At 34.8% G+C, this 10181-nt stretch overlaps 1 protein-coding gene across 6 annotated transcripts in view; it reads left to right on the top strand.

The window, feature by feature from the left end:
- Positions 1-10181, top strand: part of DMXL1 (Dmx-like 1) — a 126632-nt gene that overhangs the window by 389 nt on the left and 116062 nt on the right. The window contains exon 2 of one of the 6 annotated variants that reach the window (XM_010846601.1): positions 3624-3699. The exons of the other annotated variants lie outside the window; for them this stretch is intronic. The gene's annotated coding sequence lies outside the window, so the exon portion shown is untranslated. The remainder of the gene's footprint in view (positions 1-3623; positions 3700-10181) is intronic. 6 annotated transcript variants of the gene reach the window in all.

Genomic DNA, 10181 nt, shown 5'->3' on the forward strand with positions numbered 1-10181 from the left:
ACCTCGTCGCCCTTGCGGGGGTCCCCCACGTCCCACGGGGAGGTCCCCACTCTTTAGGGTCGGCAGACCTGGCGTTTGAGAACGGAGGCGGCAACAGCACTTTGGTCATTGAGCTACTTAATGTTTACAGAGACTACACTCGGAAGCTAGAATGTTTTGTAGGATATTTTTCAAGTTTTAATCTGACATCTTTGGGTTGGGGTGGTTTAACAATGTCGTTTCTGTGTAATGTGTGTGGGGGCTTTTTATTGTTCAAGTCCATAGGCTCTTAATTGTTAAGTTTAGAAATAGCTGGGATTAGTTTCATTTCTTCCTCTGAGTTAAAGTCAAGTTTTTGTAGTTATAAAGAGTGGGTGTCTTAAAAAAAAAAAAAGTTAAAACAGTTACTAATTGTTTGCTGTCAACAATTAGCGCGTACAATGCTTTTCATTTAGTTTTCTTTAAGTTCACTGGGAATAATTTTGGGAAGAGAAAACTATTTTTGTTAATGGTTCAGTCCTGCCATCCTTGCACTCAGTATTTGAGTGTAGAAGTCCTGGGAGACTTGTATTTATTTTAGATTGTTCGTATTAATTACCAAAAGTTGGATTACTGTTTTTCAGTAAACTGTTTTTCAGTAAAACTCCTCTTTCATTTCTAGTAGTTCCATGTTAAAGTTTAAATGGAAGTGTCGTATTTTTCATTTGTCTTCCCCAGATAGTGAAAGGAGGGCCCCAAACTTTTGCTTCTTACCAGAATATTGACATTTTCTTCCTTAACTATAATTTTTTAAAGAATTTTCTGTAGTTATTATAATGATTTCAAGCTTTAGATCAGTATTGCACATAATAGTCTATGTCTAAATATAGGGCTCATGATTTTTACTACAACTTGAATAGTTATTAAGCTATCTCTTAATAGTTGTGATTAAGTTACTTAATTTTGCATGTATAAATGAAGCAAACTGAACAGCTTAATAGATACCCCAGGTTTTCTTTTTATCCATTTTTGACTATTTTTTGTCATATTTGTCAGTCAATAAATAATAGAAAAGAACCCAGTAATCATTATTTAATATGGTGTAGTCACTTAGTACCTGAATTTGCTTTTAGTGCCAACCAAGTACTTTGCTTTTGAATAGTCTGTTCCTTCCCTGTAGAGTGACTCATATATGCCTTAAATTGCACTTGACACTAGGAATTTTAGGGATTCTAATTCTAAATGTTAACCTTGCTTCAGTGCTCAAAGGAGAGAGTGAACTCTGAGGGTGGTAGAGGGCCACCAGAGTCTCCCAGCAGTTGAACATTACTGTTGCTGTTCAGAAAATAAAGATCATCATAAGGAAATGTTTCTAATGGGAGATTTTTGGATGGTAACATTTCATTCTCTTGACATCTCCTAAAGTTATATGAATGCTCCTCTAATGTAAATTCTAACAACCTTATCTGAGAAGGCATTCAGAATCAATTAATATGTAAGCAGTGGTGTGAACTTCAAAGTATACAGTATGCTGACTTATTTATGCACCTAGATGGCCAAAGTGTTTGTAGAATTTTGGTGAATGCTTCTGTTATTTTAAAGGAGAGGTGAGTTAATGTGTCAAAGATGAGAAGAATGTCCTATGCCATCATGTAGCTTGCTGCTCAGGTTTACTGAATTTTAAAGTGTTTCCATAGACCAAGCTTTAATCACCTCCCACCAAGCCTCTTGTAGATTTCTCTCAGATCTCAGGAATCAGTGCAGTAAATAAGGTGAAAATAAACATTTTGTTGCTGTTATTTAGTATGAAGAGATCCCAGGTTTCTCTAATTCTGACGGTAGTTTATTAACAATCATCTTTTTTCCTTTGCAGCTAATCTACCCTGACTCTTTAACATTAAATTGATTTGTTATAAACTAGATTTCTTGCCTTCAGTCTTCTGGATACTATATACGTCTTAAATTTAATCTCTCTTGAAATTCTCCTTTTTTCTAAAAAGTAGAACCTCTTGTTTACTCCTTGAATTTTGTTTTTAACCTCTTTTGATTTTGGCTTTTTTTTTTTCTTTTCATAGAAAGAGAACAAACATTAGATGGTATATGGTATGTGCAGACTAAAAATCTTTCCCTAAATTCCAGTTTTACTTCACCTAGGGACATGAAATCTTCCTCTTATAGGCCCACTTGAAGAATTATTTTGTTTCTCCTGTTAAATTATACCTTCTCTAAAGACAGATTTAATGTTTGTAATTCCTCTCTTCTCATGTTTGCAGATAACTTATTTGTTCTTATTTTAAAAGATTACAAGAGATGAGATCCTGTTTTCTGAATATAGCCTGACAGGCTTTAAATTGAAATAAAATTGAATGCCTTTTCTCATGGATTCTAGATTTTAAAATATGACATTTCCAATATAGTTAATATATATGAGATACTTTTTTTTGCTACTTAAACTGGCATCAAACTATTTTGATTTTTCTGTTAATAGGAAAACTTCCAGTAGGCAGTGACCGTGTCTGTTACACTTCGAAGCAGTTTATTTGCACTTTCATTATATTAGTAACCTGTTTTGCCTTGTGTATGTCTTCCAGAGTTTCATTGTGAGTGCCTAGAACAGTGATTGAAGTACTGGTGTCACCTAATACTAGTATCATTATCTGAATTCGATTTCCAACCTAGTCCTTACAGTTAGTTATATATCCATGGGGAAATTCTTTTACATCGTTTGAGTTTCTTTTTTTTTTTCTTATCTGTAAAATGAGGCTAAGGAAGGCATATTCATAGGGTTGTTACATGAAAAACTGTTAAGTTCATTGCTTGCTACCTGTAAAACTCTTAAAAATGTCAGTTATTATAAAGGCTAAACTCATAGTGCCTAGATTGAATACTAATTAAATCGATGAATAATAGTAAAGAAATCTTACTGCTATATAGTTAAAAATTGCAGTTTTAAGAAATATTTTTAATCATTTAGATTTGAGTTCAAATAAAATACCTCAATTAAAGTTAAAAAAATTTTTTTCAATATCAGTTATTATGCATTTTACCCTAAATATCAGATGAACAAGCAGGAGAAATTTCAGGTATATTAGCAAAAATTCTTTAGTTTTTCTGTACTTACATGAATTCTTCCTTCATTCCTTTTTCCTTGTTAATTTCCTGCAGTCTTTAGAGTGGAAGTATATGAGCACCTGGCCCTAATCTGTTGAAGACTTTTGTTTTTAGAAAAAAATATTTGTTTTTCATAGTTAAAAACAGGCATAGTTAGTTAGATCTGGTTTTCTAATATTTCTGTGCATGCTAGTGATATGTGCTTTAATATATAATAGATTATCTATACTTAGAGTTGAAATTGTGTTTTTACTGAAATGGAAAGGGAGATAATTTTCAAGAGACAGATTGTGTTAATATTTAGGACTTCCTGTCTCTAGTTTGTAATTTAAATACCTTGGCTATATGAGGAATAGCAAACAAATAATAGCTCCAGACTCTTTTGTGTTGGATAACTCAGTGTTCCCAACCAAAGGGACCCAGATTAGAAGTCAAAAGACTGACTGCAGCTATCTGGATGTTGGTAGAGAAATGGAGGCTGAATTAGCATTCTCCTTCAACTTTCTGTAATAGTAAGCATCCTTTAGTTTAAATTTTTGTTTTGTTCACTGTAGGGAAGCCTTTATAGGAAGTTCTTTTCTTGGAGAAGCATGTGAATGGAGAGAATACAGGAGCGGAAAGTTTGATAATGTATGTATCTGGAGAGAGAATGATTTTTGTGGTACTCATAGGCCATTAAAGGTAAAAATTAGACTTTAAATATTTGGTTTATTTTAAAATATTGTATTTTAAGTAGTATTAAATAAAAAAAAAGTAAAGTCTCTCAGTCGTGTCCGACTCTTTGTGACCCCATGGACTGTAGCCTACCAGGCTCCTTTGTCCATGGGATTTTCCAGGCAAGAGTACTAGAGTGGGTTGCCATTTCCTTCTCCAGGGGATCTTCCCGACCCAGGGATCGAACCCCAGTCTCTACCATTGCAGACAGACGCTTTACCATCTGAGCCACCAGGGAAGTTGAATTCTTAATGTTGTGTTTTAATAAATGAGAATAATATTAATTACAATATGCCAGATATAAGTCATTTAACCAGGAAGTATACCAGGAAGAAATTCTTCTGATATGGTTGGTTAAAATAAAACAGTGAAAACGGGAAATCTAACTGTTATACAGAAATCACAGGATTTCCTTATTAGAATGCTGACTTGCAACCTTGTGTAATTTTTAAAATTTAGAATATTGGAGACGGTTGTCTGCCAAACTAAAAGTTAAAAATCATGTTTGTTGTATGCTAAATAGCATGCATATGAACTCAGTTTTTTCTTTGCACCTTGTTTAGCCTCAGTTAGTAATCGTGATATTACATGTGCCTAATAAAAGGATTTTCATTTGTCAATTTAATTTTCATTGCTTAGTAATAGGTTATTCTGATTACAGATCTTTTGATAGAAGCAGCTAGTGTATCAATTGTAATATATGCATATTACTTTTGAAACTTGGATAGCATGGCAGTTTATTTGATAAACCAGTTCTGTTCTTTTAATTATTGTTTTAATAATAATAGGGCAACTTGAAGTTTTTAGAACCATTTGTTTTGTAAAAAATCTATGAAACTGTAGATTTTGGTTTAAAATATTATGTATAGTATATTTAAAACCAGGTAGATTAGTAGAGATGGATTATTTTTAAATCATACATATACAATTTTGTTTATTTTTTCTTTAGTTTGTTAATGTGTGAATTATTAATACGTTAAGCTTTAAAAATTGAAGTATAGTTGATTTACAATATTGTGTTACTTTCAGGTTTACGGCAAAGTGATCTGGATTTATATATGTGTATATATTATGATTATTTTTCCATTATAGGCTATTATAAGACATTGAATATTATTCCCTGTATTAAATAGTAAATCCTTATTGCTTTTCTGTTTTCTGTTTAGTAGTTCATGTCTGTTAATCCCATCCTCCTATTTATCATTTGCCCCCTTCCCTTTTCCTTGCCTGGCGTGCTGTAATTCGTGGGGTCGCAAAGAGTCGGACACGACTGAGCGACTGAACTGAACTGAACTTTTCCTTTTGGTGACTCTAAGTTTGTTTTCTTCATCTGCGCGTCTGTTTCTGTTTTGTGTGTAGATTGATTTGTATAATTTTTTAAATTCCACATATGAATACTATCACACAATATTTGTCTTTTTTTCTCCCTGACTTCACTTAGTGTGGTATTCTCTAGATCCATTCATGTCGCTGCAAATGACAATATTTTATTCTTTTTATGATAAGTCCATTGTATATATGTACCATGTCATCTTTATACATTTATCTGTTGATGGACACTTAGGTTGCTTCCATGTCTTGGCTGTTTAAATAATGCTGCTATGAACTTTGGGTGCAGAGCCCATTTTAAAGTTTGTTTTCCCAGTTTGGTTTGGTGTACTTAATGCTTATTAACTTGCCGTGTTGTGTAAACTCTAGTGATTGAATTAATTTTAATAATCTATTTAAAATATCCATAAGATGCGTCTATTTCAAGTGATTTTTGCATGATACCCAGTTTGGATTATCTGTACAGGTTCACCTCGCTCTGTTTTTTTTCCCCTAAGCGTTATTCAGATACAATTGGCATTAACATTGTGTAAATTTAAAGTATACAATGTTATGACTTGATACACATACATATTATAAACTATTTACCACAATGAGATTAGTTAACATATCCTTTACCACACATAATTACCACTTTGTTGTTAAGATGAAAACATTAAAGCTTTATTCTAATAGCAACTTTCAACTGTACAATATAGTATTGTTAGCCATAGTCACCCTGCTATACATTAGATTCCTGGAATTTACTCATCTTATGACTGAAAGTTTGTATCCTTTGACCAACGTCTCCCATTTTCCCACCCACAGCCCCTGGCAATCACCATTCAATTCTGTTAGTAAAATATTTCTATTAGTAAAACTGTTTTTAGATTCCACATATAAGTGGAATATATATGTACAGTATTTGTCTTTCTCTGACTTAGCATAATGCCTTCAAGGTTATCACAAGTGGCAGGGTTTTATTTTTTTGTGTGTAACCGAATAATATTCTTTTGTTTTTGTGTATGTGTATAAAACATATTTTTTTAAAATCCATTCATTCACTGATGGACACTTAGGCTGTTTCCATATCTTGGCTTTTATGAACAATGCTGGAATGAATATGGGAGTGCAGATATCTCTTATAGTGATTTCACCATCTTTGGACAAGTTGAATTGGTGGAACATATGGTGGTTTTGCTTTTAATTTTTTCAGGACTCTTCCATACTGTTTTTGTTTGCTTGCTTGTTTTTGTTTCTTTTGCCTGTGCAGTGTCTTCATTGCTGTGGGTGGGCTTTAGCTAGTTGCAGCGAGTGGGGACTACTCTCTAGCTGCAGTGCATGCGCTTCTCATTTCAGTGGCTTCTCATTGTGGATGTGGGCTCTAGCGTGCACGGGCTTCAGTAGTTGCAGCACGCAGTCTCAGTAGTTGTGGCGTTTGGACTCTAGAGTGTGGGCTTCAGTAGTTGTGGCCCATGGGCTCAGTAGTTGGGGCCCACAGGCTTAGTTGCTTTGTCACATGTGGAATCATGTGGGCCGGGGATTGAACGTGTGTTCCTGCATTGACAGGCAGATTCTTAACCCCTAGACCACCAAGGAAGTCCTCTTCCGTATTGTTTTTCACAGTGGCTATGCCAGTCTACATTCTCACCAAGAGTACACAAGGATTCCTTTTCTTCACATTTTTACCAACACTTATCTTTTATCTTTTTGATGATAGCATCCTAATGGGTGTGAAGTGATATCTCATCCAGTTTTGATTGGCATTTCCCTGATGATTAGTGATATTGAACGTCTTTTCATGTACCTATTGGTCATCAGTACATCTTCTTTGGAAAAATGTCTGTTGGAGTTCCCTGCCCATTTTTAATTGGATTGTTTTTGCTATTGAATTATGAGCTCTTTCTATATTTTAGATAATAACTTTTTATCAGATAAAGTTTGCAAATACTTTCTCCCATTTTGAAGGTTACCTTTTCATTTTGTTGATGGTTTCTTTTGCTGTGCAGAGAAGCCTTGCAGTTTAGTGTAGTCTTATTTATTACTGCTTTTATTTCTTGTGCTTTTGGTGTTCCATTAATCATCACTGATTGCCAAGGAGCTTTCCCCCTATGTTTTCTTCTAGGAGTTTTGTTTCCAGTTTTATTTTTCAAGTTTAAGTTTTTGATTCATTTTTGAGTTTATTTTTGTGTGTGATGTAAGACACGGGTTCAATTTCATTCTTTTGCACAGGGATGTCCAGTTTTCCCAGTGTCAACTTATTGAAGAAACTCTCTTTTCTCTATTGTATATTCTTGGCACCTTTGTCAACAATTAATTGACCATATATGTGTAGGTTATGTCTAGGCTTATGATTCTGTTCCTTAGGTCTCTGTGTCTGTTTTTATGCTGATACCATATTGTTTGGATTATTATAGTTTTGTAATATAGTTTGAAATCAGGAAATGTGATGATTCCAGCTTAGTTATTCCTTAAGATTGCTTTGGCTATTTGGGGTCTTTTGTGGTTCCATTGTGAATTTTAGGATTTTTTTTTTCCCCCTGTGTGAAAAATGCTACTGGAATTTTGATAGAAATTACATTGAATCTATAAATGGTTTTGTGTAGTATGGACATTGTAATGATATTAACTTTTCTAGTTCGAGAACAAAAGACGTCTTTTCATTTATTTGTGTAATCTTCAGTTTCTTTAATCTGTGTCTTGATAGTTTTCAGTGTCCAAGACTTTTCACCTGGTTAAAGTTTTTCTAAAGTATTTTATTCTTTTTGATGCTGTTATAGATTGGATTGTTTCCTTAATTTCTTTTTTGAATAGTCTATTGTTAGTGTACAGAAATGCAGTTATTTTCTTATGTTGATTTTGTGTTCTGCAACTTTGCTGACTTTGTTTATTAGTTCTAAAAGTTTTTTGGTAGAGACTTCAGGGTTTCTATATGTAGTATCTTGTATTCTGAAAACAGACAATATTATATCTTCCTTTCTGATTCAAATGCATTTTATTTCTGTTTCTTGCCTAATTACTCTGGCTGGGACTTCCAATATTAGGTTGAATAGAATTGGTAAGTGTGGGCATCCTTGTCTTGTTCCTGATCTTAGAGGAAAGCTTTTAGCTTTTTACCATTGACTGCATTAGCTGTGAGCTTGTCATATATGGCTTTTATGGAACCATCCTGCATCTCAGGGATAAATACAACTTGATTATGGTGTATGATCTTTTTAGTGTGCTATTGAAATCAGTCTTTTGCATCTGTTGAAGATTTTTGCATCTATATTCATCAGAGAAATTGGCCTGTAGTTTTCTTGTAGTGTCCTTGTATAGCTTTGGTATATGTAAAACTTTGGTGCCAAAGTTTTTTCCTTCTCAGTCTCCAAGGCTGAGAATATATTAGTCATATTCTGTGTTCATAAATTACTTAGTATTTTCCTGCCTTCTTTCTTTCAGTGTAGATGTAGTATTTGTTTGTAATGTAGTTAGTTCATTTGTTCCCCCCACCCATTCTGATTGCTTTATTTATGATGTTAATAAGTTTCAGAAATCATAACTAGCATCCATTGGTAGATGAATGAATAAAGAGGATGTGTGGGCGTATGGCTGTCTGGGGAGGCCTTACAAATAGCTGTGAAAAGAAGAGAAGAGAAAAGCAAAGGAGAAGAGGAAAGATATAAGCATCTTTGGAATGCTTTGGAACATCTGAATGCAGAGTTCCAGAGAATAGCAAGAAGAGATAAGAATGCCTTCCTCAGCGATCAATGCAAAGAAATAGAGGAACAACAAAATGGGAAAGACTAGAGATCTCTTCAAGAAAATTAGAGATACCAAGGGAACATTTCATGCAAAGATGGGCTCAGTAAAAGACAAAAATGGTATGGACATAACAGAAGCAGATTAACAAGAGGAGGCAAGAATACACAGAAGAACTGTACAAAAAAGATCTTCACGACCCAGATAATCACGATGGTGTGATCACTCATCTAGAGCCAGATATCCTGGAATGTGAAGTCAAGTAGGCCTTAGAAAGCATCACTATGAACAAAGCTAGTGGAGGTGATGGAATTCCAGTGGAGCTATTCCAAATCCTGAAAGATGATGCTGTGAAAGTGATGCACTCAATATGCCAGCAAATTTGGAAAACTCAGCAGTGGCCACAGGACTGGAAATGGTCAGTTTTCATTCCAATCCCAAAGAAAGGCAATGCCAAAGAATGCTCAAACTACTGCACAATTGCACTCATCTCACACACTAGTAAAGTAATGCTCAAAATTCTCCAAGCCAGGCTTCAGCAATACGTGAACCGTAAATTTCCTGATGTTGAAGCTGGTTTTAGAAAAGGCAGAGGAACCAGAGATCAAATTGCCAACATCCGCTGGATCATGGAAAAAACAAAAGAGTTCCAGAAAAACATCTATTTCTGCTTTATTGACTATGCCAAAGCCTTTGACTGTGTGGATCACAATAAACTGTGGAAAATTCTGAAAGAGATGGGAATACCAGACCACCTGACCTGCCTCTTGAGAAACCTTATATGCAGGTCAGGAAGCAACAGTTAGAACTGGACATGGAACCACAGACTGTTTCCAAATAGGAAAAGGAGTACGTCAGGGCTGTATATTATCACCCTGCTTATTTAACTTATATGCACAGTACATCATGAGAAACACTGGACTGGAAGAAACACAAGCTGGAATCAAGATTGCTGGGAGAAATATCAATAACCTCAGGTATGCAGATGACACCACCCTATGGCAGAAAGTGAAGAGGAACTCAAAAGCCTCTTGATGCAAGTGAAAGTGGAGAGTGAAAAAGTTGGCTTAAAGCTCAACATTCAGAAAACGAAGATCATGGCATCCGGCCCCATCACTTCATGGGAAATAGATGGGGAAACAGTGGAAACAGTGTCAGACTTTATTTTTTTGGGCTCCAAAATCACTGCAGATGGTGATTGCAGCCATGAAATTAAAAGACACTTACTCCTTGGAAGGAAAGTTATGACCAACCTAGATAGCATATTCAAAAGCAGAGACATCACTTTGCCAACAAAGGTCCGTCTAGTCAAGGCTATGGTTTTTCCAGTGGTCATGTATGAATGTAGA

Source organism: Bison bison, unplaced genomic scaffold (genome assembly GCF_000754665.1).
Source record: "Bison bison bison isolate TAMUID 2011002044 unplaced genomic scaffold, Bison_UMD1.0 scf7180017864238, whole genome shotgun sequence".
NCBI lineage: Eukaryota > Metazoa > Chordata > Mammalia > Artiodactyla > Bovidae > Bison > Bison bison.